Source organism: Bombina bombina, chromosome 1 (assembly GCF_027579735.1).
Source record: "Bombina bombina isolate aBomBom1 chromosome 1, aBomBom1.pri, whole genome shotgun sequence".
Taxonomy (NCBI): domain Eukaryota; kingdom Metazoa; phylum Chordata; class Amphibia; order Anura; family Bombinatoridae; genus Bombina; species Bombina bombina.
Window position 1 is genome coordinate 266,421,101 of NC_069499.1, and position 26,501 is coordinate 266,447,601.

Below are 26,501 nucleotides of genomic sequence, written 5' to 3' on the forward strand. Positions count from 1 at the left end.
AAAAAAAAAAGAGAGTTCAGAAATAATTTTTAAAACAATGATTTTTACAAAGATAGATCAATATGGGAGAGTAAAGATGTTATGATAGTAAACTCTGACAAATACATTTTAAAATATTTTTAAACCTATTACCAAATTCTGATGCTGCATACTGTAGGTTTGTGCAAGCGATCATATTATTAATATTGCATTGTACCTCAATGAACTTACAAAAAAAGATAATCTGCCAAAATATTAGTACAGTGACAATTTTTGTATCTTCATAATTGAATTTGAAAAACGACACAATAGACCCCCGTTTTACTCATGGATTTGAAAGCATACAACATATTGTGTTACCCTAATGTGAATTAATCACAGCAATTATAATATATATTTCTAAAAGTCAAATAATAGCTCAGATTGAAGGTAACATTGTGCTCTTTGTAGGACAGGTTACAGAAATATGTCGCACTTTTCTTAATCTTTCATGATTGCTATTATTCCTCGTCATTGAATTCTTGGGATATAAAAATCCAGGGGTGATTAGTGAAATCCACAGTCTAACAGCTGTAATTGAAATGTCTTCTTTATGCCGTATTTTCTTCTATGTGATTATGAGCAAATTGTAGGAACAGGTCAGTTGTAGAAATGCTTCAATTTGCGTTTGCACAATAATAGTGGTAAATGAGGCAATATTTTCAAATATCCACACCCCTCCCAAACACACACATTTAGCTATGTGGAGCAGCTGTTACAGCCATCCCTAGCTTTTTCAGGCATATTTCTGAATTACTACTGATGGTTATTAGAGCTTTACAGGATTCATAGTTGCTAAATGATGAGAGATATGGTTCCCTCCACAAATAAGGCAATATCACACCTCACAGAACAAACCATGCAAAACTATGGGAGCTTAAAGGGACAATTTTTTGTTCAAATGAAATAGGGCATTCCAAAATGCATTTTTTAACCTCATGTTCTTGTCCTGAAATAATAATAATAATAATAAAAATAATAATAATGTTTTCTTGTCATACAAACAAATTTATGTCCCTCTTTATCAGTAATATAGACATATTTATCAGCCAATGAGAATTAGTAGTAAATACAACACAAATACTGCAGTATTTAAAATGTATACAGATACAGTTTTTTACATGCATAAATGCTTTTGCTTAACATTTTTTCAGGGGAAAAAATATCTATTTTCGAAATAGGTCAATTATATAAATGATAGATAAATAAATACAAAAATTCTGTGATTCCAATAAATTATTGGTCATTATTTTTTGGGTGCATAAGTCCAAGCATAATATTACCTCAGACATGTTTTTTTTAAAAATAAATATGATTTTATAATATTCAACATTAATAACTAATTTATGAACCATAGAAAGATTACATGTTGTTATAACACAAAGTTTACTTGATTTAGTAGGTGCAATCATTTTTTGTCAACCTGATCACATTGATTTGACAGACATATAACACAATATTATGCTTTGATCCAGCAATACATGGGTTAAAATTGTTTTACAGCATACAGAGAATATGGTCCCTGCACGATTTCAGCATTTGTCATCATGTAAACTTAACACCTAGAGAGAGCTTTGTCAGTTACAAAGAAGAGGAAATGAAGCGAGAGTAAGACTCATCTTTTTCTCCTTGTTTTATGCTTCGTTGGTGAGATACCATTTACAAGCTGAGAATAATTACTTGCAAAGCAATGCACCACCTTCAGAACCAAATTCATTTTCTGCTCCCGTCTATCTTTATTTCCCTATTTGTTTTATGGTGCACACATATATCATGCAGTTGTTGAGACTGTTCACATTTTCTTATACTTTACTTTTCTTGGAAAATGCAGTTTCCTTTTTTAAGACAAGTTTTTTTTTCTACTCAATGTAATTTTTAGGATGGACTAGTGAGCAAGGCTACCTGGAGTTAGTTGGTAAACAAATGCTACACAAGTCAGGTGCAGAACAGCATGGAATTTCTTGATGATTTTTATACAAACAGATGTTAAAAAAAAATATTTTACCTTAAATATTATGATATGTTTAAATTGGAGAGGTGGGGTTTACATATTTTCGATCTGATGTGATTTTTTTTTACAGTATATTGAAGTCACATATTATAGAAACAGATTTACATTAAAAGCCAACTATTAAACAGCCTATTTGAAATTACTAAAATATCTATAGAATATCGCAGGCCTTTATTAAAGGGACAGTAAACAACTTGAGATTTTTATATATAATGTTTGTCTCCTTTTCATGTAATTTAGCTCTGAATTGAGCAATTTCTAATACTCAGAACTTGAAATGCACCTGCTGATTTTCAAGGCTAACTCTGCTGGATATCTGTTCCTAAATAGATTTTAACTGATAACAACTGCAAGTAAATACATTTTATACCTATCTTATGAGTGACAGTGGGTAGCCTGGATGTCTGGTGACTAAAGCTTAGATAGGCTCCTAAACGTAAGGCCAATGCTGGGCGGAGTTTGGCTTAAAAAAAAATATGTTAAAGGGATAGAAAAGCCAAATTGAAACAGAAAAAGACCAGCGCTTCCTAGGTGGCTATATTAACGGATACGCTAACGGAATAAAAAATATTCCAATTGTTAATATATGGGTAAATACACAATGATAAATATAAATAAAGTATATAGTGAGAATCTCCCAGTCACAATAAGTAAGAGAAGGAGAAAAGTGTCTTACAAATATTAATATAATTACACAGTCAATGCCCAGAATACCTGGAAGTGTCCATCTGATAAAGGTTATATCCTGTGAAGGCAATACTGTGGATCCTGCTCTGTGTAATGAAGGTGGTATCTGTGATAAGCCCTTTGGTAAATCACTGCATTAAAGACAAAAGGGAACATGAGCACAACCCACTCTAAGAGTAAAACATTTACTATACACTTAAAAGCACAAGATAAAAACAGACTTACAAAAAGTCAGTAAAATAATGCAATGAAAGTTTTCACCGTGTGATCATAGAATTCCGCGAGCCTTTGCCTCTGTTTATATCCGCTGTTACGAACTGGGTGAGCAGGCTTTGTTGTAGCCGTGATGATGAACCACAATCCGACTTGACGCTTGCTGACGCTCTGAATTAACAGAGAAGGGTTGCACTGGCATCACAAGTTGAAAGTTATCGTTTGCGTTCAAGCAAAAGCCAAAACTGTGCTAGAATATTTAGTGCGACTTCAGGTCTGAAGTAAACTGTAAAGGATTACACTGAACGTTCTCCTCTGTGAAAAGCATTATTATGCTCTTAGGTGGTAACTCACCATAGAACAAACCATTAAACTGTTGTTTATTCCTGGTAGAGCGCTTCTCTTTTTGTATGCATATATATGTGTGTATACATGTCTATATATGTGTTTATAGGTGTTAATATACAGTATATGTGCACACATACGAACTTTACATATCTGCGCATTTATATATTAAAGGGACATAAAACAAGTTAGGTTAGAGAAACAATATAATAATATGTACTTTAATTACTTTACCTGTAAATTTATACTGCAGTGCCTGGCCATTAACCCTTTTTTTAAGTTTCCGAATTGTAAAGCTCTAACTCCCCCCCACACATTTCCTTCTATGGCTGTATCTATATCTATTGTTGTATTGGCAGAATGCAAAAGTGAGCAGGGATTATCTGCTGGAGCATGCCTAGAAGCTGTGAACTCAGTTGAAATACAATACCTGTGTCTAAACACTGATAAGGGCTGATAAGGGGGGTGGAGTAGACTGCTCCAGACAGCATGGCTATTTAAGTATTTTTGCTTATTTTTGAAAATTATTTTAAAATACTTGCCAGCAATGTTTAAACAATTGTTTATGCAAACTATTTTAATTAATTAGCCCTGTTAGGTTCCAGGAGGAATGGTTGTAAATCGAAACCGTTGTAAATTGAAACCCAGTTTATAATGTAAGTCAATTGGAAGTGAGGGAGTTAGGTTTCAGGCCCCTTTCAAAATTGTCATAAGTAACACCTAATACATTATTTTTAAAGGTTTGAAATGAAGACTTGAAATGCTAAACAGCATTATAAACCTAATAATATAGATTGTATCATCATCAAACTAAGTTTAATGAACAAAAACATTTGCTAAACATCACCTAATAAAATAATTACACACCATATTGCATCATCATCAAACTAAGTTTAATGAACAGAAAAGTTTTTTTACTTGCATTTTTCTGCAAACAGTTCTCTGCATTGTTAGCATGTTGGATAATATTGGGTCTGCACCTATGCATTTCAATCTGCAGTGATTAATAGGCAGTTAGGCACCCTCACCTCAAGCAGCTTGACAGGAAGATAATAGGGAAGTGTCTGCTAAATCTTGCTTGATAGATCTGGTCTGATCTGTGTACACAGATCAATTTCAGGCTGTTAAACTTGCTTAAAGGGACACTAAACCCAAAAAATGTATTTCATGATTCAGGTAGAGAACATAATTTTAAACAACTTTCCAATTTACTTTTATTATCTAATTTGCTTCATTCTTTAGATATTCTTTGCTGAAGAAATAGCAATGCACATGGGTGAGCCAATCATACGAGGCATCTATGTGCAGTCACCAATCAGCAGCAACTAAGCCTATTTAGATACGCTTTTTAGTAAAGGATATCAAGAGAATGAAGCAAGATAGATAATAGAGGTAAATTAGAAAGTTGTTTAAAATTGCATGCTCTTTCTAAATCATGAAAGAGAACAATTGGGTTTCATGTCCCTTTAACTTTGCTGAAACACAAGCGGACAGCTCCACCTACTGGCTATTTTAATTAGTGCACTGCTTTTCAATGCATTTCAATAGCAGTCCTATGACTGAAAAAAAAGGTTGTTATTCTGAAACGGCGCAAATTGAACCGGCGTAAACCGAGGGCCACCTGTACTTGAAATTCCTTCATTCCTACATAGAAAAATAAATCATTTTATTAATATATATATATATATATATATATATATATATATAAATATTCATATATACAGTCCAGATAGAGGACAGCACAATCTTACACCAATTCAACTGCCAAGGTGCACTGCAAGCCAATTCGTATCCTCTCCAAGAACACAGGCACTCACTGGTCTTTATAAAAGGTAATCCTTTATTCAATCCATTAAAACGATAATAATACCATGACGTTTCGGCACACCATCGTGCCTTTATCAAATGTATCAAAATATTAAAAAGCTTCATATCAAACTTACCCCAAATCACCTCTTAAATACTACTGGAATATAGCACATGTCGCCAGCTCATCGTGTGTAAAATCTGCGTCTGACGTCATCAGGGAGCGCTGATCTGTGCGCCCTGTGAGATCGTAGAGCCGACGTTGCCATGGCAACATGTAAACTATACACAGTTACTCGGCGAATGTGCAATAGGCCAATAGATATATTTGCATATCGAGCGTGTCGCCGATTACACATATTGACGGAATTCCCCATACTTATTATAATGGGGCAAAGTACCGCAAGTCTCCAAAATATTGGACAAAAACGATGTCTATATCAGCGCAACACTCCCAGCAAATAATACTAAAAACAAAGTGCGTAAAAAACATAGTGTATAAAATTCAAAAATGTGTTAGAAAGGAGCATCTATATAACATTGTATCTATATCATAATGAGTGAAAAGTATCAAAAAGCATTTGATGTCATAGTGACAGTAAACTACTTCAATTTACATATAAGGTGAGATACTAGTTCGCATTCATGCCTACTAGTATTATGGTAGAAACATAGGAACAATATGTGAGAGATGATTATATGTCCATTTTTAAGACCCATACGCTATAACAGGACAAATCTGTGTACTCTGATTATGTTGCAAAAACAGAATTTATCTAGTAGAAAGGGCTGAAGTCCAGAGAGGTATTGAGGCCATATGGAGAGATGGTATTTAGTCTGTAGATCCACTTGGTTTCACATTGTAGTAACAGGTTCCCCCTGTCACCTCCCCTTGGGAGTGGGGGTATATGATCTATAAGCATTGTGCGTAAACTTGAAACTGCATGTTTATGTTGGATGCCATGCCTGGCTACTGGTTGTTCTGATTCACCAGTGCGTAGGGCCTCCCGTATAGCACACCGGTGGTTTGCCATACACTCACGGAAGGTTGTTACGGTTTTACCGATGTGTACACTGGAACATGGGCAAATAATCATGTATACTACATATACGCTGGTGCAGGTAAGGCGATGCCTAATGTCGAATCTTTTGTTGCTGTGAGGGTGCTGAAACGAATTGCCCCTAAGCATACCATTGCAGGTTACACATCCAGAACAGGGAAAACAGCCCATCTTCGTGGGTTTAAGCCAAGTATCCTTTTTGTAATTCCTTATTGGATCTGACTTAACCAATATGTCCCTTAGGTTATTTGCTACCATTTGGGAGGGTGGCTGCCCCCAGAATAGCATACCGAAGAGCAAATAACCTAAGGGACATATGGGTTAAGTCAGATCCAATAAGGAATTACAAAAAGGATACTTGGCTTAAACCCACAAAGATGGGCTGTTTTCCCTGTTCTGGATGTGTAAAATGCAATGGTATGCTTAGGGGCAATTCGTTTCAGCACCCTCACAGCAACAAAAGATTTGACATTAGGCATTGCCTTACCTGCACCAGCGTATATGTAGTATACATGATTATTTGCCCATGTTCCAGTGTATACATCGGTAAAACCGTAACAACATTCCGCGAGCGTATGGCAAACCACCGGTGTGCTATACGGGAGGCCCTACGCACTGGTGAATCAGAACAACCAGTAGCCAGGCATTGTATCCAACATAAACATGCGGTTTCAAGTTTACGCACAATGCTTATAGATCATATACCCCCACTCCCAAGGGGAGGTGACAGGGGGAACCTGTTACTACAATGCGAAACCAAGTGGATCTACAGACTAAATACCATCTCTCCATATGGCCTCAATACCTCACTGGACTTCAGCCCTTTCTACTAGATAAATTCTGTTTTTGCAACATAATCAGAGTACACAGATTTGTCCTGTTATAGCGTATGGGTCTTAAAAATGGACATATAATCATCTCTCACATATTGTTCCTATGTTTCTACCATAATACTAGTAGGCATGAATGCGAACTAGTATCTCACCTTATATGTAAATTGAAGTAGTTTACTGTCACTATGACATCAAATGCTTTTTTGATACTTTTCACTCATTATGATATAGATACAATGTTATATAGATGCTCCTTTCTAACACATTTTTGAATTTTATACACTATGTTTTTTACGCACTTTGTTTTTAGTATTATTTGCTGGGAGTGTTGCGCTGATATAGACATCGTTTTTGTCCAATATTTTGGAGACTTGCGGTACTTTGCCTCATTATAATAAGTATGGGGAATTCCGTCAATATGTGTAATCGGCGACACACTCGATATGCAAATATATCTATTGGCCTATTGCACATTCGCCGAGTAACTGTGTATAGTTTACATGTTGCCATGGCCACGTCGGCTCTACTATCTCACAGGGCGCACAGATCAGCGCTCCCTGATGACGTCAGACGCCGATTTTACACACGATGAGCTGGCGACATGTGCTATATTCCAGTAGTATTTAAGAGGTGATTTGGGGTAAGTTTGATATGAAGCTTTTTAATATTTTGATACATTTGATAAAGGCACGATGGTGTGCCGAAACGTCATGGTATTATTATCGTTTTAATGGATTGACCAGTGAGTGCCTGTGTTCTTGGAGAGGATAAATATTCATATAGATATATATTTTACAAAAAAATATTCAAATATAAATATAAAGAAAGATAGATTTTAAAAAAATAATAAGATTTTTTTCTATGTGAAGAACATATGAATTTAAAGTATTGCTAACTCACTTTGAGTTTAGCGCAGTTGGTCTTACGCAGTGTTGGGTTAGCACGTGAGCCATAACTGGTTGGTTCTTTCTTACTTTCAACTTGTATTACGCGCGCTAACCGGGCAACAATACATTTTTCCTTTGAGTGCAGTTAGAGTGTAAGTGAAAAAAATTATTTAGCAAGCCACTTGTAATCTGGCCAGATCTTGGTATTCAATTCATGTATATATGATGTGTAATTTATATGCTTTCTACTGTAAAATTGTTATTTAATTTGACAAGTTTTGGTCTAGAAACAAAATTAACAGTATGGGATATAAATATCTTGCTTAAAAAAACAAAATTCCAATCACAATAGTGGGGTTTTAAAAATCTCTCCCACTGTAAAACACACTGTAAAACATGTTTTTGTAAAAAGGCGTGATTTCTACCATTCAAACTAATAAGCCGTATCTTTCTTGCACATCTGTAATTTCTTACTGTAGTAACCACTTACTGTAGGAACACCATCAGTATAGCGAGAAATTATAGTTTTGCAAGAAACACCTGGCTATTAGTTTCAATGGTAGAATTCACCTTTTTACAAAACAAGTTTTAGGGTGATAAATGTATTAAAGGCCATTTTATTATGAAATATGTTAATATCCCACACATTCTTTCAAGACCTCAAAACCTCACCAAAATAGTAAATGAACATAAAATTAATTAAACAATTTTACAGTATAATGCATATAAATTGCATATCATAAACATATGTATTGTATACCCATAATGCTCCAGCTAAAATGGATTAAACAATAATGTTGGTGATCCATTTTAAATACTGGAGTGTATTAAATTTACAAATAGCCCCTTAAAGTTTATTTTGTATTTTTTTTTATACATTTCAATACTTATGTACTGGTTATAGAAATGCTGTGTAAACGAGAATGTTTAGAAAAAAACTAGCTCCCAGTGGGGAGAGATAATTAAATGCACATTTTTTCATTGTTTTCTCAATGTACTGGTCTCACTGTGTATACAGTAAGAGAAAAGATAAGGAGTATTTTGTGTAAATATAAAGCTAATTAAATCTGCTCTCCCTGAAAGTTCAGCTAGTTTGATTGGGTTTTGGTGACCATTATCTGAGACAGCTATTTCAATTAAAAATATATACCTAAAGGGTCATTTCACATAGATATCCCTGTATGAGCAGTCACATTGACATTTCCAGAATTTTTCACATTGGTTAACATTTACAGAGTTCATTTTATTATCGCTCGAGTGCAAGGGTTAATCATGGACTTGTAATATGAGCATGAGATCCCACTTTTGCATTTGTCATTGAAAGTATAGGGAGCGTTAGTAACTGTGAACTTTTGCAAGAGAGGTTGTGATAAAGTTTTTCATGCGCAACTGAATACGTAATATGAGTTTTAGAGGTAAAAATATAGCAACTTTGCAATTGCGTTTGAGCTTTTCGCTGTAACAATTACACTCTACTTGTAATCTAGGCCATAGTTAATTGGACACGTATATAAAAATGCAAAATGCATATATAATTTAGTACTCAATAGCCTTAAGGAATATATATTGATTAGCCTAGATCTTTGGTGATTAATTGTTTGTCAACTATGCACAGTTAAAGGGACATTCCGGTCAAAATTTCAGAGCACCAGTGGGGCTTGTATCTTGTCAGCAAATAACAACTTGAGTCATTACCAGATGGTACAAGCACATTATGCTCTCTGAGCAAGTGCTGTTTAAAATGCTGGTGCACGGTGCATACTTAAATACACGTTTAAAACAGTTATAGCTTATATTAGAAGCATTTTTGTTAATGCATGTATATTACAAAAATTATTCTATTCAAACTAAAATGCATCCATGCGGATTCTAATTCTGGCTGGAATGTCCCTTTAAGCAGATTTGCAGTGACTAGAACATTTTACTTTCAAATGAATCCATTCATATTCACGTACACAGGGCACATTCATTCTTTTTGTATGCAGTTGAAAAGGGTGGAACATGTTTTATGTAATCCTTATTATTAAGTGTTTTGAGTACTTGAAATATGCACTTTTAACTCAGAATACTGATCTCTTTCAAGTACCATATCTAGTTCCAATGATTACTTCTTAAAGGGACACTGAACCCACATTTTTTCTTTTGTGATTCAGATAGAGCATGCAATTTTAAGTAACTTTCTAATTTACTCCTATTATCAAATTTTCTTCATTCTCTTGGTATCTTTATTTGAAATGCAAGAATGTAAGTTTAGATGCCGGCCCATTTTTGGTGAACAACCTGGTTTGTTCTTGCTGATTGGTGGATAAATTCATCCACCAATGAACAAGTACTTTCCAGGGTTCTGAACCAAACAAATAGCTTAGATGCCTTCTTTTTCAAATAAAGATAGCAAGAGAATAAAGAAAAATTGATAATAAGAGAAAATTAAAAAGTTGCTTAACATTGCACGCTCTATCTGAATCACTAAAGAAAAAATTTGGGTTCAGTGTCCCTTTAAAATATTAAGAAATAACTTATAAATTAAGACCGACAGGCACACACACACCAGTGGCATATTTAGGTTTGGTGCTGCCCTAGGCACTCAAACTTCTGCAAATGTCTTTAATTTCATTAAAATATCCAAACAATAAATAAATAGAGAATATAAATGTTGGTGCGAGAATTATTTGGAAGCATCAAGTCCTAGCGCTTCTGAGCATGCAGTTTAATCAGATAAGCTGAGATGCTAACAATTACAATATGTTAGTTATTACATACTTCAGGTTTTGTAGTGATAATATAAGTAACATATCCTGTTATTTGACTATAGTTCTGCAGACTGATAGAAAGGGTTTTCGTCTGCTGTACTTACTACTAAAGGCTACTTAGATATGTAATAACAGGGGGTCATTTCAAAACATTTATGTGTGGGAAAATTTAAGAAATACTTCAGTACATACCTTGTAATTTCATGATAGACTAAGCACATACTTAGGCACAGCATGTGGCAAGTTGCATCAAATGGTTCTGTGAGATAGCCGGGCAGGGTAAGCACTTCATGGACAGATATGGCATGGGTTTTTATGATGCAAGACACACACAAAACATGTTTACAGAGAAACAACAATATAAAGCTATTTAAAGCCATTGTACAGTTAGCATGTCAGCATAAAAATGAAGGGTGCATTGGAATGTCATAACAACTTGTGCTTATGATGGACCCAACTGCATTTCTTGAGAGGCCTTGACAGGTCAGGTTTTAATGACCTCTCTTCTAAATATAGGTGTCAAAGTTAGCAGCTTAGTTTAGGCTTAGTATGATTACTGTCCTGCTTGTCAGTGGTCATTGTGTACTTTATAAACACTATGTCACAATGCGCATCCTAATGAACTTTTTAAACATTTTATGATAATAAAATTGTTTTTCTTTATACTTTTCATATAAGACCTGAGAGTGCCTATCACTTTTTTTAAATGATTTAATCATTTGTCTATTTTTCTTTTTTCATTTTTTATTTCTTACATTGTCTATGAATCTCACCCTTAGACCTAAAGCAAATAATTTATTATTTTTCTTTTTAAAAAGATGATAAATAACTGAACTTTAGGAGACATGAAACAATTAGGGCTAGATTACAAGTGGAGTGCTCAATTATCACACTCCTGCAAAGGGCAAATTTGCCCGTGTGCACGAGCACAATAATTAACCAGCCATTACAAGTGGCTGATTATTGCAACCTCGAGCTTGTGGTAGCAATTAGCGCTCCAAAAAATTAAACAGATATCAGATCTCTGGTTAATTTGTCCCAAATGCTTTCAAAATAGGCAGTTTTGGGGCTTTAATATGTGTGTTAATATGTGTATTTCACCAAAAAATTATATATGTATGTATACTGAACAGTTTTATGAGCCACTATTTTTTATTATATTATTAAAAAAATATTTTATTAAAAAATGTAATGTGAAAACTTTTGCTGAGTAATTCAGTACAGGAACAAAACTAAAGTAATATAAGTAATATGTAGAGTAGCATTAGAAAATAAAGAATTAACAAAAGAAAACAATTTCCTATCTTCATAAAGGAGGCATTTCGCAAGCTTCTCATTATATCAAAAAGCGGAATGAACTCCAAGAAGAACAATTTACATCTCCCACCTTAATGAAACCTAGAGCCTTGCTTCTGTAATACATTGTGTTTTAGCTGGCATCTCATTTATCATCCATCATCTATTGTACACTTTAAACTTTCTATAACTTTCTCTTCAGAGGCTTAATTCACAAAATCACCTCTTTCCTCTGTCAGTGTTTCTGACACTTTTCAAAGTGATATTTTTCTGGTAATTGCACACCTCAACTTCATATTATCTTCTCTCCCCCCATCAGCTTAACTGACAAAGGCTAGAGAGGCTGTCACTCAGACCCGGCCTGCTGCACATTGAGAGATAGCCAAGGGGACAGGCGGTATACTGGCAGATGCTGTTGGGTAGTTAGCACCAGTATAAAACTAGCTTTTAAAACTAAATGCACTGTAAAGAATTCAAGGAGGAGTAATAGCTTAACAGATGGACAATAACATCATTAAATCACACTTAGGTTCAGTGTTGCACAAATTTTTTCCCCCCACTCGCGTGCAAACGCTGTTAAAAGTAAAGTTTTAATGCATGCAGGTTAGCGCGTTTAGTACAAGTTGTAAATAAATTGTTAGCGCAAATGTGAAACCCAATGCAGTTATTGCCACCTGCGCCACTTGTAATCTAGCCCCTAGTATATACATATAGTATGAGCTAGATTATAAATGGAGCAAAGTCGAATGTGCAGCATGACTTATCTTATGTATAGTCTTGTGCAATGAATGATGCACAATTTGTTTTTACAAGTTGATGGTTTAAAATGTACCCAAAGCATCCTAATGCAGCTGAAACTTTTTAGCAGGCCATATAACTTTAATGAATAAAGCAGTGAGCGCTGTTAGCATGCTTATTGCACTCTTATTAAAAGTGGCGCGTTAAGTGTTGTACTTAATTGCAATTCAAAATACTACTTTAAAATATAGGACTTGATTACATGTGAGGCGCAAACTGTTTTGCGCAAGCGATATTGTCTTTTCACAAGCATTTTTAATTGCGCTGATATTACAAGTTGAGCACAATCGCATTTGCCATTTTTGCTTCAATCCTTACCATGATCTCAGAGCTCAAATAGCTAAAATGTATTTGTATGGACAGTATATATATATGTCTATATATGTGTACATATGTATTTATGTATTTATTCTAAAAGACAGTCCAAAGACAAAGAGGCGCCTCTGTCTTTGGACTGTCTTTTAGAATGAATACCTGTTAAAGAGAAAGGAGAGTGCTGCCCATTCTACACATCTGAAGTTTGTGTTTCGGACATTATATTCTGTGATCCCACAGTGGATTCGGATAACTACTGAAGGACTTCCACTATATTGAACTCGTTTGAAATTCATTTAGCTATATGAAATTCCTTGTTCCATTTTAGTTTTAAGTTTTTATTATTATTTTCATCATTATTATTAATAATTAATATTAATTTATTATCATTTTGTTACCATTATCAAGGGTTTAATCAGTTAGAGCCCTCTTGTGTTTCATTACACATTTTTTATATATTTATGTATTTATATGTGCATATATGTATTGAAAGACATATATACACATATAAACACATAAATATATATGTACACACATATAAACATATATATAAGGGCATTGTAGCCATTTGCTATTAAGTAGATGAAAAGATGTAAAAACATATTTATGCAATATTCATGTTTAATAATTATTTTAATCATGTATTTATTGTAAATATTTCACATTCGTTAATGTGAACATGCTATGTTGTTTGCACAATGGGTGTTAGGTTTTTTTTCACCAATTTTTTTTTCTCCATTGACTTCTATGGGGAATGAGAAAATGCGATGGTGTTAGTGCAATCTTGCATGTTAGTTTTTTTCTCTTTTTTTTCTCCATTGATCTCTATGGGGGAATACATGCACGTGCACGCAAAAAGTTAGGATCTTTGCCCTATTCAGGTTGACGCTTGCGCAAAATAAGTTTTCTTGGAACTTGTTATACAAACGTATCACGACTAGCACAAAAAGCTTAACTCTAGAGGAGTTTTTGCAATCTACCGCGCCACTTGTAATCTAGCCCATAGTGTTTTATGAGTAAACAATTTTTGCATGCTAGTGGGCATAACAAAAGATATAAGAATGCTAGTAAATTAATGATTTAAGTAATATTTAGACGTAATACTTATAAAACGTTTATTAATGCAAAAAAGGTTTTGTGCAAGAAGTGAAGGGATAAGGTATATGCCAAGGGACAGGACTGGGAAGGGGTCAAAGGTGTGTGTGTATGTCTGTATGGGTATGTGTGTATATATGTATATATGTATGTGTGTGTGTATATCTGTGTATTTGTGTGTATGTGTATTTTATTTGTGTGTGTGTGTGTATATATGTGTATGTATGTGTGTGTGTATGTGTATGTAAGTGTGTGTGTATGTATGTATGTATGTGTATTTGTATATGTATGTGTTTGTATGTATGTATATGTATGTGTGTGTGTTTGTGTATGTGTGTGTGTGTGTGTGAATGTATATGTGTGTGTGCATGTATGTGTGTGTGTGCATGTTTGTGTCTGCATGTGTTTGTGCGTATGAATATGTTTGTGTATGTAAATGTGTGTATGTATGTGTGTGTGTGTATATGTGTGTGTATGTGTGTGTGTCTGCGTGACTATGTATGTGTGTATGTATAGGTGTGTATGTATGTGTGTGATTGTGTATGTATGTGGGTGTATGTATGTGTGTGTATGTGTGTCTGTATGTATGTGTGTGTTTGTATGTATGTGTGTGTGTGTGTATTTGTATGTGTATGCATGCATGCATGTATGTGTGTGTATTTATGTATACGTGTGTTGGCATTTGTATGTGTATGTGTATGTATGTGTGTGTATGTATGTGTTTGTATGTGTATGTATGCATGTGTACGTATGTATGTGTATATATGTATGTATGTGTGTGTATGCATGTATGTGTATTTATGTATACATTTGTGTGTGCATGTATGAGTGTGTGCATGTATGTGTGTGTGTGTATGTACATATGTGTGTGTGCATTTTTGTGTCTGCATGTGTTTGTGTGTATGAGTATGTATGTGTGTATGTTTGTGTATGTATATGTGTTTATGTATGTATGAATGTATTTGTATGTATGTATGTATGTATGTATGTGTGTGTGCATGTGTGTGCATGTATGTATATGTGTGTGTATATGAGTATGTGTATGTTTATGTATATGTGTATGTGTGTTTGTATGTATGTGTGTTTACATTTGTGTGTGTATTTGTATGTGTGTGTATGTGTGTGTGTATGTATGTGTGTGTATGTGTGTGTATGTATGTATGTGTGTATGTATATGTATGTTTGTATGTGTGTATGTATATGTGTGTGTATGTATGTATGTGTGTCTGCGTGTGTGTGTTTATGTATGTGTGTATGTATGTGTGTGTGTATGTGTATGTATGTGTACGTATGTATGTGTGTGTATATTTGTGTGTGTGGTTGTGAGTATGTATGTATGTGTGTGTCTGCATGTGTGTATGTATGTATGTATGTGTGTGTATGTATGTATGTGTGTGTATGTATGTATGTATGTGTGTATGTATATGTATGTTTGTATGTGTGTATGCATATGTGTGTGTATGTATGTATGTGTGTCTGCGTGTGTGTGTTTATGTATGTGTGTATGTATGTGTGTGTGTGTTTGTGTATGTATGTGTACGTATGTATGTGTGTGTGTATATTTGTGTGTGTGGTTGTGAGTATGTATGTATGTGTGTGTCTGCATGTGTGTATGTATGTATGTGTGTGTATGTATGTATGTGTGTGTATGTATGTATGTATGTGAGTGTGTTTGTATATGTGTGTATGTATGTGTGTGTATGTATGTGTGTACATGTATGTGTATGTATGTGTGTGTATGTATGTATGTATGTATGTATGTGTTTGTATATGTATGTGTTTGTATGTGTGTATGTGTGTGTTTGTATGTGTGTATGTATGTGTTTGTATGTATGTATGTATGTATGTGTGTGTATGTGCATGTGTGTGCGTATGTGTGTGAATGTGTATGTATGTGTGGAGTGTTCATGCTTAAAGCGACAGTCAACACTGAAATTGTTTAAAAAGATAGATAATGCCTTTACTACCCATTCCCCAGCTTTGCACAACCAACATTGTTATAATAATATGCTTAATAACATTTAAACCTCTAAATTTCTGCCTGTTTCTAAGCCATTACACACCGCCTCTTATCATCTGATTTTTATTAGCTTTTCACAACAAGAGACTGCTAACCCATGTGGGCAATATAGATAACATTGTGCTCTCTCCGTGGAGTTGTGGCTGATGCTGCACTAATTGGCTAAAATGCAAGTCAATAGATAATAAATAAATAGCCATGGGATCAGGGGGCTATCAAAAGAGGCTTATATACAAGGTAATCAAAGTAAAAAGTATATTAATATAACTCTGTTGGTTATGCAAAACTAGGGAATGGGTAATAAAGACAATATCACTTTTGGAGTTGACTATGCATTTAGGTTTTATTAAAGCACAGATATAAATGAAGAACTAATTGAGTGGATTGTTGGAGGTCCATTGGCTTAGTGATTGAATGATATCTGATATTAAATTTACTGTGCCCTAAAGACCCTCTCTATCCAACATGCAGGTGTTAGCGCTCTCTAGACTATAATTCAACATATATATTAGCTTTCATTTATTAGCTGTGCTATGTAGTTTATATAGTAGAACATAGCAAGTTACACTTTCTACTTTCTTAATGTTTTTATAGTTGTATTAGATGCTTTTTTTACCAGCAATTTAAAAATATAAAACGATACAAGCAAAAAGGTATCAGTGCATAATAATAAACAGAAGAAAGTACAATAATTACAGTTAATGTATTCTGTTCTTTTTAAAATATGTCAACAACAGGTAAGCAGAATAAGCTGTTTAAAATGCTGGTGCAGATTAGAATGTAATACCCATTGCACAAGCTAAACACATTTCCCCTTTTTTTTATGTTTCCAATGCAAAATGCAAGAATATAAGAAACTCTGAGTTAATAAGGGAGAAATAATAGGGAATGAAGCCTTAAATGTGTAACAAGACTCTTTTGGGACCTTATGAAGCAAGTTGCAGAGAACCTCAACATAACATGAACTTTGCTGTAACCTTCTCTCTTGCTGAGGATCCTTCTCAGTGATCTATTGTATGACCTCAGCCTGGAGTATACATAAGAAAGGAATATTCATACCCACAACCACTACTATATTCTCAGCATGTACTGTGCACCCAAAAATTATCTAAGTAGCTGTAGAAGCTATTTCTAAACGTATTTTGTTAAAGGGACAGTAAACACCTTGTAATTACAAAGTATTTCTACGGTGTTGCTATAAAATAATCTTTCAATATAAACTACTTTATTGCAATTGTTTTTCGATAGCCAAACTGAATTTACTATTTACCTTATTTGGAGGAGCCAATCTGAGCTTTAGTTTGCAGACAGCAAGGCTAGCGACGATTATGTTAGTATAAAGTACATTGTTTTGCAGTTGTTATCAGTTAATGCTAAATAGGGACAGATGTGTAGTAGGGTTAGCCTTGAGAAGTCTGCAGGGGGCATTTCAAGTTCTGAGAATTAGAAAGTCCTCAATTACAAGACAAACAATGAAAGAATATTACAATGGTATTTCAGTATGCATAACTAAATATTTATTATAAAAAATGTCAAGGTATTTACTTTCCCTTTAACACATGCATATTAAGTAATACGTCCCCTCAAATACCAGATTGCGTCATATTTTAAAAAGTAAAATATGTGTTTAGTTTTTCTTTTGAAAATTTTCAGTGTCCTTAATATTTGACTTGATGGATAGAATGTTTTGTAGACCAATAGTTGGTCATAGAATTCATAATTTGTCTGTTAACGAAAATACATTCCTATGGGATAGATTTTTAGGGCAAGGAGCGTCTGTGCAAAAAAACCCAACTACCTTAAATAAAGTTGTAGCTAGTTCTACTGCTACAAGTCAGAAGCAGCACTAAAATAGATAATATATATTTAAATAGGTTCAGTATTTATCTGAAACAAAAGTGAAGCTTACATGCTTATTGGACGACACTCACTTAACCCCTTAACGACCAAGGACGTACGCCACACGTCCTCAAAAAAAATGCAGTTAATGACCGAGGACGTGTGGCGTACGTCCTTGGTCTGGAAAGCAGCTGGAAGCGATCCTGCTCGCTTCCAGCTGCTTTCCGGTTATTGCAGTGATGCCTCGATATGGAGGCATCCTGCAATAACCCCCCTTGGCCATCCGATGCAGAGAGAGCCACTCTGTGGCCCTCTCTGCACCGGACATCGATGGCCGGTATCGTTGGTGGGTGGGAGCCGACTTGGGAGGCGGGTGGGCGGCCATCGGTGAGATCTGGAAGGTGAAGGGGGGCTGGATCGGGGGCGGAGCCTTCGGGGGCGCGCACGGGCGCGCACACGTGCACGGGGGGTGGAGGGCGGGCGCGTGCACGGGCGGGAGCGGGTGGGAACCGCTACACTACAGAAAAAAATGTAAAAGTAAAATGTCAAATAAAATGAAATACTTATTTTTTTAAAACGATCTAAGGGATCTGGAAGGGGTGGAGGGTTGGTATTGGGGGGGGGGGGGAGCTACACTACAGAAAAGGGACATTTTTTAATTAAAAAAAAGCATATTATTCACTAAAATGGGTACTGGCAGACAGCTGCCAGTACCCAAGATGGCGCACATTAAGTCAGAGGGGGAGGGTTAGAGAGCTGTTTGGTGGGGGATCAGTGAGGTTGGGGGCTAAGGGGGATCCTACACAGAAGCATATGTAAATATGCAAAAAAAAATGCACAAAAAAGCCCAAATTTTCCTTTTATTTTAGTACTGGCAGAGTTTCTGCCAGTACTTAAGATGGCGGGGACATTTGTGGGGTAGGGGAGGGAAGAGAGATGTTTGGGAGGGATCAGGGGGTCTGATGTTTCAGGTGGGAGGCTGATCTTTACACTAAAGCTAAAATTAACCCTGCAAGCTCCCTACAAGCTACCTAATTAACCCCTTCACTGCTAGCCATAATACACGTGTGATGCACAGCGCCATTTAGCAGCATTCTAATTACCAAAAAGCAACGCCAAAGTCATATATGTCTGCTATTTCTGAACAAAGGGGATCCCAGAGGAGCATTTACAACCATTTGTGCCATAATTGCACAAGCTGTTTGTAAATGATTTCAGTGAGAAACCTAAAATTGTGAAAAATTTAACGTTTTTTTTAATTTGATCGCATTTGGCGGTGAAATGGTGGCATGAAATATACCAAAATGGGCCTAGATCAATACTTGGGGTTGTCTACTACACTACACTAAAGCTAAAATTAACCCTAGAAGCTCCCTACATGCTCCCTAATTAACCCCTTCACTGCTGGGCATAATACATGTGTGGTGCGCAGTGGCATTTAGCGGCCTTCTAATTACCAAAAAGCAATGCCAAAGCCATATATGTCTAATATTTCTGAACAAAGGGGATCCCAGAGAAGAATTTACAACAATTTATGCCATAATTGCACAAGCAGTTTGTAAATAATTTCAGTGAGAAACTGAAAGTTTGTGAAAAAAATTGTGAAAAAGTGAAAGATTTTTTGTATTTGATCGCATTTGGCGGTGAAATGGTGGCAAGAAATATACCAAAATGGGCCTAGATCAATACTTTGGGATGTCTTCTAAAAAAAAATATATACATGTCAATGGATATTCAGGGATTCCTGAAAGATATCAGTGTCCCAATGTAACTAGCGCTAATTTTGAAAAAAAATGGTTTGAAAATAGCAAAGTGCTACTTGTATTTATGGCCCTATAAGTTACAAAAAAAGCAAAGAACATGTTAACATTTGGTATTTCTAAACTCAGGACAAAATTTAGAAACTATTTAGCATGGGTGTTTTTTGGTGGTTGTAGATATGTAACAGATTTTGGGGTTCAAAGTTAGAAAAAGTGTGTTTCTTTCCATTTTTCCTCATATTTTATAATTTTTTTATAGTAAATGATAAGATATGATGAAAATAATGGTATTTTTAGAAAGTCCATTTAATGGCGAGAAAAACGGTATATAATATGTGTGGGTACAGTAAATGAGTAAGAGGAAAATTTCAGCTAAACACAAACACCGCAGAAATGTAAAAATAGCCTTGGTCCCAAACGGACAGAAAATGGAAAAGTGCTCTTGTCACTAAGGGGTTAAATTCCAAAAACTCTACTTTCAACACTGGATGTTTCATATAGGCACAAATGGAAAAAGATGGTATTATCTTACCAGGTACCCAGTCATTTAACAACAAATTTTAAATTTAGCAAATAATACAAAATTTGGTCGAGATTACAAGTGGCGCGCTAATGATAGCACTGGTCACGATAAGCAGCTCCGCTAGAGCACGCTAACATTAGTGCGCAACTTGATATTACAAGTCCATGGTAAATCAGATTTACTAGAGATGGGTTAGCATGGCTTACATTCCTTTAGAGCAACCTATAATCAATGGCTATCACGACCACACTAAATAGCAATGGTATTACAAGTTAAAACTTATAGGCCTAGATTTGGAGTTTGGCGTTAGCTGTGAAAACCAGCGTTAGAGGCTCCTAACGCTGGTTTTAGGCTACCTCCGGTATTTGGAGTCACTCAAAATAGGGTCTAACGCTCACTTTTCAGCCGCGACTTTTCCATACCGCAGATCCCCTTACGTAAATTGCGTATCCTATCTTTTCAATGGGATCTTTCTAACTCCGGTATTTAGAGTTGTGTCTGAAGTGAGCGTTAGACATCTAACGACAAAACTCCAGCCGCAGGAAAAAAGTCAGTAGTTAAGAGCTTTCTGGGCTAACGCCGGTTCATATAGCTCTTAACTACTGTGCTCTAAAGTACACTAACACCCATAAACTACCTATGTACCCCTAAACCGAGGTCCCCCCACATCGCCGCCACTCAATTAAATTTTTTTAACCCCTAATCTGCGACCGCCACCTACGTTATACTTATGTACCCCTAATCTGCTGCCCCTAACACCGCCGACCCCTGTATTATATTTATTAACCCCTAACCTGCCCCCCACAACGTCGCCTCCACCTACCTACACTTATTAACCCCTAATCTGCCGACCGCAAAGCGCCGCCACCTACCTTATCCTTATGTACCCCTAATCTGCTGCCCCTAAAACCGCCGACCCCTATATTATATTTATTAACCCCTAATCTGCCCCCCACAACGTCGCAGCCAGCTACCTACAATAATTAACCCCTAATCTGCCGACCGCAAAGCGCCGCCACCTACGTTATCCTTATGTACCCCTAATCTGCTGCCCCTAACACCGCCGACCCCTATATTATATTTATTAACCCCTAATCTGCCCCCCACAACGTCGCAGCCAGCTACCTACAATAATTAACCCCTAATCTGCCGACCGGAGCTCACCGCTATTCTAATACATGTATTAACCCCTAAAGCTAAGTCTAACCCTAACAATAACACCCCCCTAAATTAAATATAATTTTAATCTAACAAAATTAATTAACTCTTATTAAATAAATTATTCCTATTTAAAGATAAATACTTACCTGTAAAATAAATCCTAATATAGCTACAATATAAATTATAATTACATTGTAGCTATTTTAGGATTAATATTTATTTGACAGGCAACTTTGTAATTATTTTAACCAGGTACAATAGCTATTAAATAGTTAAGAACTATTTAATAGCTACCTAGTTAAAATAATTACAAAATTACCTGTAAAATAAATCCTAACCTAAGTTACAATTAAACCTAACACTATACTATCATTAAATTAATTAAATAAAATACCTACAATTACCTACAATTAAACCTAACACTACACTATCAATAAATTAATTAAATGCAATTCCTACAAATAACTACAATGAAATAAACTAACTAAAGTACAAAAAATAAAAAAGAACTAAGTTACAAAAAATAAAAAAATATTTACAAACATAAGAAAAATATTACAACAATTTTAAACTAATTACACCTACTCTAAGCCCCCTAATAAAATAACAAAGACCCCCAAAATAAAAAAATGCCCTACCCTATTCTAAATTACTAAAGTTCAAAGCTCTTTTACCTTACCAGCCCTGAACATACAATACCCCCCCCCAACATTACAACCCACCACCCACATACCCCTAATCTAACCCAAACCCCCCTTAAATAAACCTAACACTAAGCCCCTGAAGATCTTCCTACCTTATCTTCACCATACCAGGTTCACCGATCCATCCTGAAGAGCTCCTCCGATGTCCTGATCCAAGCCCAAGCGGGGGGCTGAAGAGGTCCATGATCCGGCTGAAGTCTTCATCCAAGCGGGAGCTGAAGAGGTCCATGATCCGGATGAAGTCTTCATCCAAGCGGGAGCTGAAGAGGTCCATGATCCGGATGAAGTCTTCTATCAACGGCATCTTCAATCTTCTTTCTTCGGGAGCCATCATCTTCCATCCGACGCGGAACATCCTCTTCTCCCGACGCCTACTAGCCAAATGACGGTTCCTTTAAGGGACGTCTATCAGCCAATCGGAATTAAGGTAGGAATATTCTGATTGGCTGATGGAATCAGCCAATCAGATTTAGCTCGCATTCTATTGGCTGATCGGAACAGCCAATAGAATGCGAGCTCAATCTGATTGGCTGATTGGATCAGCCAATCGGATTGAACTTGATTCTGATTGGCTGATTCCATCAGCCAATCAGAATATTCCTAACTTAATTCCGATTGGCTGATAGAATCCTATCAGCCAATCGGAATTCGAGGGACGCCATCTTGGATGACGTCCCTTAAAGGAACCGTCATTCGGCTAGTAGGCGTCGGGAGAAGAGGATTTTCCGCGTCGGATGGAAGATGATGGCTCCCGAAGAAAGAAGATTGAAGATGCCATTGATAGAAGACTTCATCCGGATCATGGACCTCTTCAGCTCCCGCTTGGATGAAGACTTCATCCGGATCATGGACCTCTTCAGCTCCCGCTTGGATGAAGACTTCAGCCGGATCATGGACCTCTTCAGCCCCCCGCTTGGGCTTGGATCAGGACATCGGAGGAGCTCTTCAGGACGGATCGGTGAACCTGGTATGGTGAAGATAAGGTAGGAAGATCTTCAGGGGCTTAGTGTTAGGTTTATTTAAGGTTAGATTAGGGGTATGTGGGTGGTGGGTTGTAATGTTGGGGGGGGGGGTATTGTATGTTTTTTTTTTTACAGGCAAAAGAGCTGAACTTCTTGGGGCATGCCCCGCAAAGGGCCCTGTTCAGGGCTGGTAAGGTAAAAGAGCTTTGAACTTTAGTAATTTAGAATAGGGTAGGGCATTTTTTATTTTGGGGGTCTTTGTTATTTTATTAGGGGGCTTAGAGTAGGTGTAATTAGTTTAAAATTGTTGTAATATTTTTCTTATGTTTGTAAATATTTTTTTATTTTTTGTAACTTAGTTCTTTTTTATTTTTTGTACTTTAGTTAGTTTATTTCATTGTAGTTATTTGTAGGAATTGTATTTAATTAATTTATTGATAGTGTAGTGTTAGGTTTAATTGTAGGTAATTGTAGGTATTTTATTTAATTAATTTAATGATAGTATAGTGTTAGGTTTAATTGTAACTTAGGTTAGGATTTATTTTACAGGTAATTTTGTAATTATTTTAACTAGGTAGCTATTAAATAGTTCTTAACTATTTAATAGCTATTGTACCTGGTTAAAATAATTACAAAGTTGCCTGTCAAATAAATATTAATCCTAAAATAGCTATAATATAATTATAATTTATATTGTAGCTATATTAGGATTTATTTTACAGGTAAGTATTTAGCTTTAAATAGGAATAATTTATTTAATAAGAGATAATTAATTTCGTTAGATGTAAATTATATTTAATTTAGGGGGGTGTTAGTGTTAGGGTTAGACTTAGCTTTAGGGGTTAATACATTTATTAGAATAGCGGTGAGCTCCGGTCGGCAGAATAGGGGTTAATAATTGAAGTTAGGTGTCGGCGATGTTAGGGAGGGCAGATTAGGGGTTAATACTATTTATTATAGGGTTAGTGAGGCGGATTAGGGGTTAATAACTTTATTATAGTAGCGCTCAGGTCCGGTCAGCAGATTAGGGGTTAATAAGTGTAGGCAGGTGGAGGCGACATTGTGGGGGGCAGATTAGGGGTTAATAAATATAATATAGGGGTCGGCGATGTTAGGGCAGCAGATTAGGGGTACATAGGGATAATGTAAGTAGCGGCGGTTTACGGAGCGGCAGATTAGGGGTTAATAATAATATGCAGGGGTCAGCGATAGCGGGGGCGGCAGATTAGGGGTTAATAAGTGTAAGGTTAGGGGTGTTTAGACTAGGGGTACATGTTAGGGTGTTAGGTGCAGACATAGGAAGTGTTTCCCCATAGCAAACAATGGGGCTGCGTTAGGAGCTGAACGCGTCTTTTTTGCAGGTGTTAGGTTTTTTTTCAGCTCAAACAGCCCCATTGTTTTCTATGGGAGAATCGTTCACAAGCACGTTTTTGAGGCTGGCCGCTTGCGTAAGCAACTCTGGTATCGAGAGTTGAAGCTGCGTTAAAAATGCTCTACGCTCCTTTTTTGGAGCCTAACGCAGCCTTTATGTGGACTCTCAATACCAGAGTTATTTTTATGGTGCGGCCAGAAAAAAGCCGGCGTTAGCAACAAAACTCCAAATCTAGGCCATAGTTTGCACTCGAGCTGAAGTCTAAACTACTCTACAATATTTAGTATTTCACAAAACACACCAAAAATATATTAAAATAAAATATTACATTCATTTATACACTTTTTAATAATAATAATAATATTAATAAAAACATTTAAATATTTTAGCTAAAACGTTTTTAAAAGTTTTAAATATGGTATATGGCAAGGTATTTGACTAAAAAGGGTAAAAAAAAGGTAGCCCTCGGTTTACGCCGGGGTTAGGTTCCAGAAGGAATGGTTGTAAATTGAAACCATTGTAAATTGAAACCCAGTTTATAATGTAAGTCAATGGGAAGTGAGGGAGATAGGTTCCAGGCCCCTCTCAAAATTGTCATAAGTAACACCTAATACATTATTTTTAAAGCTTTGAAATGAAGACTTTAAATGCTAGACAGCATTATAAACCTAATAAAGTAATCACACAACACAGAATATATAATTAAACTAAGATAAATAAACAAAAACATTTGCTAAACAGCATTATAAACCTAATAAAATAATCACGCAACACAGCCTTCACTTGTATTTTTCTGCAAACAGTTCTTTCTATGCATAGACAGGAAGATCTTGTTCCTTTGAAATCTGCTTGATAGCTCAGGTCTGGTTAAACTGATTAATTTCAGCTAGCCTGGCTTTGCTGCAACACAGGCGGACAGCTCCACACACTGACTATTTTAATAAATGCACTGCTTCTCAATGCTTTTCAATAGCAGTCACATGACTGGAAAAAAAAGGTTGTTATTCTGAAACGGTGTAAATTGAACAGTTGTAAAACGAGGGCCACCTGTATATATATATATACAGTATATATATATATATATATATATATATATAGTCGCAAAGAAATAGTGTTCAATAAACTGCACAATATAGTATACAACTGTAAACAAGACTCAGCGTGATGTGTATCTCCTTCTGTGATATGCGTGAAAGTTCACTTAGTAGTACACATTCAAAAAAAACCCCAATTATATAAACAAGAAACAAGCAGAGGCGGATATCAGTCCCCGGTGTTACTGACACTTGCGGTGCAAGGTGGGACCTCCTAGAGCAGCCCGTGCCCAAATGCAGAAATATGCTGCGCCCACTCACCGCTCTTCTAGTGTCTCCAGCGTCTGGATAACCACCGTGATCTCCGTGATCCCCTGGCTCTCTGCTTATTCGAATACGGCGTCCCGCCGTGGTGCTGGGAGGTGTGTCTCCTCACGTAACCTCGTCGTTGCCAATTAACCAATATATACGCAATATATATATATGTCTGTATATGTGTATGTATACATGTCTATATATGTCTATATATGTGTGCGCATATTTATTTATGTGTTTATACTGTGTAAATATGTATGTGCACACACATACACACACACACACACACACATATATATATATATATATATATATATATATATATATATATACATAAAAACAAATATATACACATACATAGATATATTTATATATATAAATATATCTATGTATTACACACCTAGATTACGAGTTTTGCATTATGAGCTGTGCGGTGCTAACGAGCACTTTATTCTCACCACTCACTTACCTGCAGCGCTGGTATTACGGGTTTTTACAAACTAGGCGTTAAAAGGCAAGAAGTGAGCGTTGAGCAAAATTTTGCTCCTTACTGCACTCCAATACCAGCGCTGCTTAAGTCAGCGGTGAGCTGGTCGTACGTGCTTGTGCACGATTTCCCCATAGGAATCAACAGGGAGAGCCGGCTGAGAAAAAGTCTAACACCTGCAAAAAAGCAGCGTAAATCTCAGTAACGCA

The 26,501-nt window shown here is 35.9% G+C and overlaps 1 long non-coding RNA gene across 1 annotated transcript; it reads right to left on the reverse strand.

Moving 5' to 3' along the window:
* Window positions 1–298: 298 nt before the first annotated feature.
* Window positions 299–10,909, reverse strand: LOC128637202 (uncharacterized). The gene is made up of 4 exons (XR_008399004.1): window positions 10,804–10,909; window positions 2,942–3,100; window positions 2,744–2,847; window positions 299–967 (listed from the first exon to the last, which is right to left on the reverse strand). It is a non-coding gene; the product is annotated as an uncharacterized LOC128637202 (long non-coding RNA).
* Window positions 10,910–26,501: the final 15,592 nt, after the last annotated feature.